Here is a 6,891-nt window from a genome sequence, read left to right as displayed (position 1 = left end):
CATGGTGGAAATTTACTGCAAACCATAGTGAGCATTCTGTGAAGCATCTTCAATAAAAAGCTATCCCATAGTAAATAAAAGGATTGTTGAGATGCTTATTGTCTGTTTGTCTTGTCATTTTGGTATGGGAATGCTGCTATATCATGGGCAGGAGTACTCCTATATCAGGGGCAGGAGGTACCCCGTTGGCGTTCTTAATGATACATGTATATTTACAATGACAAGAACTTATTTGGGACCTAAGTTGAGTAGCATGTGGTTTAGGTACTCGTATTCAAGGGGCACGAGATTTTCAACTTGTGATTTGTCAAGCATATAACTCATATTTGCCCTCACATTAACTTTAACCATTCAAGATGCTTATGATAGGGGTAATAAGATCTCAAAGCTAATGAGTACCATAATTTTTGGAAGGTTTATAAAACTTATTAGTCTTGCTTCCTTCTACGAAGGACCCTTCTTTTACTTTTATGTTGAATCTTCATATTCTTGCTTTATGCACCAATTAAGAGAGCAACAACATGTAACAAACAATGAGCCAAATAGAAGTTATGATAGCAACAACTATAGAGTAGGAAATGTGAATCAACATGTGCAATTGCTTAAATTTGGTCATGAAATAAATAATAGCAAAATGTTACTGTAATAGCTAGGAATAAAACAAATAGAAATTATAGTGGCATCACTCCAGTACTTGTAGAGAAGGGAATGCAAATTAATTTATTTCAGGATATAAATTCGTGATGAGCAAAATCTAGATGATAGTTTAATCGGGTTTGGGGCAACTTGTATATATTTTTGTAAACTAGCAAGGTGGCCCTCGCAAATGCGAGGGCATCATCTTTATTAATTTTAGAAAGTTCGAGATTGTATTTATTGTGTTGTAGGAAATGTATTAATTAATTCTGGATAAATAATCTTTGGTATTTTTCCACTTAATTCTTCCTTGAGACTTTAAGCTATTATAATAATAAAATAAATGTGAAGATATATGTTATATTTTAGTGTTGCAGTCTTCTAGACTTAATCAGTTGATACTGCTGTCTTAACTGAACAAAATAATCGTCTAGAAGATAGATTTAGAATATCCATGTGGGGTGCTACTTTCAGCCCATAATTCACGTAAGCTCTACGAAGTCCCTCCGATGGACATGATCAATTATGGCGAAATGCAGTTTATGTAGATGTGATGTATTCTTGCTATTGAAGTTTGTGTTCTTTGAATTTTAAGTTGTAATGTATAATCATGTGGTTTGTTATTATTCATATGTCATATGCTTATATTTCCTAGGGGATTTTTGTTTCACTTTTTATAAGCATATTTTAGCTACCTAGAAGTTGAAAATAAGAATATTTTCGCGATTTTCTTTCATAGCGTCTTCGTTATCTTTTTTGTTGGATTTGAGAAGGTTTTTGCCTACCAATTTATCTTGCTATAGTTTTTAAAATTAAGTTCTCATCACACTCGAATCTATCGAAAATAATATTTTATTGGTACGAATTAAGTTTAGGAGAAATCGAGTATGCATGACACTAAAATCTCCTATATACATTTTAATTTTGAGAATCAAAGATACTGATAAAACGTAACTGTGTTAGACAAAGTAAATTCTATATATAATGAACTCGGACCAGTTGATGTGTCGCCAGAATATTCTTTATGAAATTTTTTAAATGGGTGTGCTGTTCTTTTTATAGGGCCTAGCCTCACACGGAAGGTCGAAAAAGATTTACGTGTAACATCTGGACTTAACCAATGAATCGATGAGCGACCGGCACTCCATCGACCGATTTTGTCGGCATGATGTTGGTCATTGCCGATCTCTTTGTACACGTATAATATTAAATATTAAAACTAAAATCATTGATTTTTTTGGTTATGTTGATTAACATGGCGCCACAAAAAAGCCTTTTTTTAGGATATAGCAATGCCTCATCTAAATTTAGACAAATCCGAGACTTTTATTGAACGGAGGGAGTAATAGACTTAACCATGCACATGCATATATCTATACACTTACGTACATTTAAACTTCACTATATTATAAGTTTAAGCAACAGCAAAAATATTTTTACTAAATCATGCTTTCAACTTCTAGCTAGCTAATCTTCTACGCGTACATCTTTTTTATTTTATGGTCGATCTCAGGTAATCTATACGTGAATCCCTTCTTATTCTGTTAATTTTTTGTTTACTAAACGGACTGCATAGCTAGCGTGAGCTTAAGTTTCTTTTTCTGATTAGAGTCTCCTATTCAAACAGGTATGCTCGGGCAAAAAATCAATTAGGAGAGTCCACCTAGTTTAAAAGACTACTACGTGCTGGAATTTGGGGTATTTGGCTTTTGGCCCATGACCCATTATTAAATTCTGAAACTCATATGGCCCATTCCAATAATCAGTGGCAGCACTAGTGGGAGCTAAAGTTTAGTCCCACATTGCTAGTTGGGAGAGAGTTGGAGTGATATATAAGGTGGGCTGTTCTAGTCCTAGTAAGTGAGTGAGAAGAGAGAGAGCCCTCGCGCACTCCTCCTCCTCCGCTGCCCGCCTCGTCACGTCACGACGCGGGTTGCGGGAATCTCGCCGAGCCGAGCTTATCTTTTTTGCTGTTTGGGAAATTAATTGTGTAATCAATTTCGAGTCATTAACGGACGCGTTACTCAGCCGTTTTGCCTTCCGGATTTTCTGGATCGTGGCTGTGCCGACTCGGACGTGGGCTGCGTCCCACGACCTTCCCGAACCGCACTATATAAGCGCGGACTCCAACCCTAGTCTGTATCAGACGCATACGCTACTACCTGTTTCCAGTTCATTGGGCCGCCGCCTTCGTCTTCCTCATCCCGTCCGTCGGCGTGCACCGACTGCCGGGACAGTAGGCCTCCGGAACCCTGCCTCTCGTGAACCTGTACGGGTGAGGGGCAATCAGGTTTTTGGGGAGCGCTCCGGCGCGACTACTGGCATCACGACGTCGTCATCGGACGACGAGTTCCTCCACACCAACAACTTCTTCCCGGACCTCAGTGACTTCTTCGGCAACCTCAACATGGGCGACAACAACGCTGCTGCAAAGTATGTGATCTTGTCGTCTCTCTTTCAGTTTCTGTTAGAGTTTCTCCTTCTAGTTTGTGTGGTAGATGCGATCAGTTTATCTTGTTTAGATGTGATCTGTTCATCTACCTTACTAGTCTGCATGATTAGTTTATTTGTTATTTTCGTAGTCATGATTTATCATTTACTTGTACGGATTATTTCATATGGATATTTGCTTATATATTCAACAATCCAAAAACCTGATTTTAGGCAAATCAATTCAAGCAGCATTGCTGCCGCTACTCGACCTCCCCTCTTTGATGGTATGCATTACAAGAGGTGGCGCACAAAGGCAGTTCTATGGTTTATAAACCTAGGCTGTTTTAGCGCCACATATGCTAGACCTGAGGGGCCTCTCTCTGCAGAGGAGCAGGAAAAGTTTGAGAAGGTCGACGCCATGTTTAAGGCGGCCTTGTTCAGCATTCCTGGGGACAACATTGTTGACCCGTACATGGCTTTCGACCATGGTAAAGATGCGTGGGATGCGCTCGAGGCCAAATTTGGGGTCTCGGACGCTGGCACTGAACTGTATGTCATGGAGCAATACTATGACTACAGGATGACTGATGAGCGCTCCGTGGTTGAGCGAGGCTCATGAGATTCGAGTCCCTTGCCAAAGAACTCGAGCGGTTTAAGTGTACCTTGCCGGACAAATTTGTGGCCGGTGGCATTATTGCCAAGCTTCCTCCTTCGTGGAGGAACTTTGCTACTTCTCTGAAACATAAGAGACAAGAGTTTTCCGTTTCGGATCTCATTGGCTCGCTTCATGTGGAAGAGAAGGCGAGAGCAAAGGACACACGCACTCGTAGTTTTGAGGGAGGTTCTAGTGCCAATATGGTACAGAAGAAGAACTTCCAATCTCACAAGTCTAAGAATAAGAACAATGGAAAAGGCAAGTTTGACGTGAAGAACAAAGCCTCCAACTCAACCAACTTCAAGAGGAAGACTCCTTATAAGAAGAAAGGGAACTGCCATGTTTGTGGCGCTCCTGGACATTGGGCTCCTGATTGCGCAGAACGTCATGATCGGCGTGAGAACAGCGGCAAGTCCGCAAATGTTGTTATTGGTGTTGATACTGAGATGAAGGACGCTGGGTACGGTATTTCCCCTACTGTCCTTTCAGTATGTAATTCTCCTGATTGGTGGATAGACACCGGAGCCAATACACATGCATGTTCTGATGTGTCTATGTTTTCTTCTTATCAGGTCGCAAGGACTTCCTCCGTCCTGATGGGAAACGGCTCACGTGCTTACGTTCGTGGTGTTGGTACGGTGGATCTGAAGTTTACTTCGGGAAAGACCATCCAGTCGAAGAATGTGCAGCACGTTCCATCAATTAATAAGAATCTCGTTAGCGGATCGCTTTTATGTCGAGATGGTTTTAAGTTGGTTTTTGAGTCCAATAAAGTTGTAATTTCCAAGTGTGGACAATTTGTTGGAAAGGGTTATGTGTGCGGAGGCTTGTTCCGCTTATCTCTGTCAGACTTATGTACTCAAATTATTAATCATGTTTGCAATGATAGTGAGTCCGATATTTGGCATTCACGACTTTGTCATATTAATTTTGGGTGCATGACGCGGCTAGCGAATATGAATATAATTCCGAAATTTGCTATTGTCAAGAAATCCAAGTGCCAAGTATGTGTGCAAGCTAAGCAACCACGCAAGTATCACAAGACTGCGGAGGCAAGAGACTTGGCACCACTGGAGCTTATACATTCGGATCTTTGTGAAATGAATGGTGAATTGACAAAAGGAGGGAAAAGATACTTCATGACTTTAATTGATGACTCTACTCGATATTGTCACCTAAAATCTAAAGATGAAGCTCTTAACCACTTCAAAATCTTTAAAGCTGAAGCAGAAAACCAACTTGATCGAAAGATCAAGCGGCTAAGGTCTGATCGTGGTGGAGAGTATTTTTCCAACGAGTTTGATTCTTTTTGTGCGGAACATGGTATTATCCATGAGAGGACGCCTCCCTACTCACCTCGAGCCAAATGGGGTGGCCGAAAGAAAGAACCGTACTCTAACTGATTTGGTTAACGCCATGTTAGATACATCGGGTCTATCCAAGGCATGGTGGGGGGAGGCGATATTGACTGCATGTCATGTCCTAAACCGTGTTCCCACAAAGAACAAAACCATTACCCCGTTTGAGGAATGGGAAAGGAAAAGACTGAAACTCTCTTACCTACGAACTTGGGGTTGTATGGCGAAAGTAAATGTGCCGATACCCAAGAAGCGCAAGCTTGGACCAAAAACCGTGGATTGTGTTCTTCTGGGATATGCATTTCATAGCATTGGCTACAGATTTTTGATAGTAAAATCTGAGGTATCCGACATGCATGTTGGTACAATTATGGAGTCGAATGATGCGACTTTGTTTGAGGACATCTTTCCTATGAAAGAAACGTCTAGCTCATCAATTCAGGAGATGCCCAGTTCATCTACTCAGGAATTATTTCCTGAACCTACCATGGCAACTTTGAGAATCCTGTGGAGGATGACAATGAAGCTCCCAAAAGGAGCAAGAGACAGAGGACTGCAAAGTCCTTTGGACATGATTTCATTGTGTACCTCGTGGATGATACTCCCACTTCTATCTCAGAAGCCTATGCATCTCGGGATGCGACTATCTGGAAGGAAGGCATGTCCGTAGCGAGATGGATTCCATCTTAGCTAATGGAACTTGGGAAATTGCTTATCGTCCTTCTGGGTGCAAACCTGTAGGATGCAAGTGGGTGTTCAAGAAAAAGCTTAGGCCTGATGGTACTATTGAAAAGTACAAGGCACGTCTTGTGGCCAAGGGTTATACCCAGAAAGAAGGTGAAGATTTCTTTGATACATACTCACATGTTGCCAGATTGACCACCATTCGAGTGCTACTATCCTTGGCTGCCTCACATGGTCTTCTCGTTCATCAAATGGATGTTAAGACTGCTTTCCTAAATGGAGAGCTTGAAGAGAAAATTTATATGGAGCAGCCTGATGGATTTGTAGTAGATGGTCAAGAAGGAAAGGTGTGTAAATTACTGAAGTCTTTGTATGGGCTTAAGCAGGCACCTAAGCAGTGGCATGAGAAGTTTGAAAGAACTTTAACCGCTGAAGGCTTTGTTGTAAATGAAGCTGACAAGTGTGTATACTATCGCCATGGTGGGGGCGAGGGAGTTATTCTTTGTCTCTATGTCGATGACATATTGATATTCGGGACCAGCCTTACTGTAATTAAGGAGGTCAAGGAGTTCCTATCTCGTTGTTTTGAGATGAAGGACTTGGGAGTAGCTGATGTGATCTTAAACATCAAGCTGCTGAAGGATGACGATGGTGGGATTACACTGCTTCAGTCCCACTATGTGGAAAAGATCCTGAGTCGCTTCGGGTATAGCGACTGCAAATCTTCTCCAACGCCTTATGATCCTAGTGTGATAATTCGTAAGAATAAAAGAATTGCTAGAGATCAATTGCGATATTCGCAGATCATTGGCTCGCTTATGTATTTAGCCAGCGCCACGAGGCCTGACATCTCCTTTGCTGTAAGTAAACTCAGCCGCTTTGTGTCTAGACCTGGAGATGTTCATTGGCATGCTCTTGAAAGAGTTTTGCGCTATTTGAAAGGCACTGTGAGTTATGGCATTCACTATACTGGGTATCCAAGGGTACTTGAGGGTTATAGTGATGCAAATTGGATATCTGATGCTGATGAGACTAAGGCCACAAGTGGTTATTTGTTTACACTTGGAGGTGGCGCTGTTTCCTGGAAGTCTTGCAAGCGAGACCATCATTACGAGGTCAACTATG

The sequence above is a fragment of the Lolium rigidum genome, chromosome 1 (assembly GCF_022539505.1).
Source record: "Lolium rigidum isolate FL_2022 chromosome 1, APGP_CSIRO_Lrig_0.1, whole genome shotgun sequence".
Taxonomy (NCBI): Eukaryota; Viridiplantae; Streptophyta; class Magnoliopsida; order Poales; family Poaceae; genus Lolium; species Lolium rigidum.
This window is presented reverse-complemented; position numbering follows the sequence as displayed.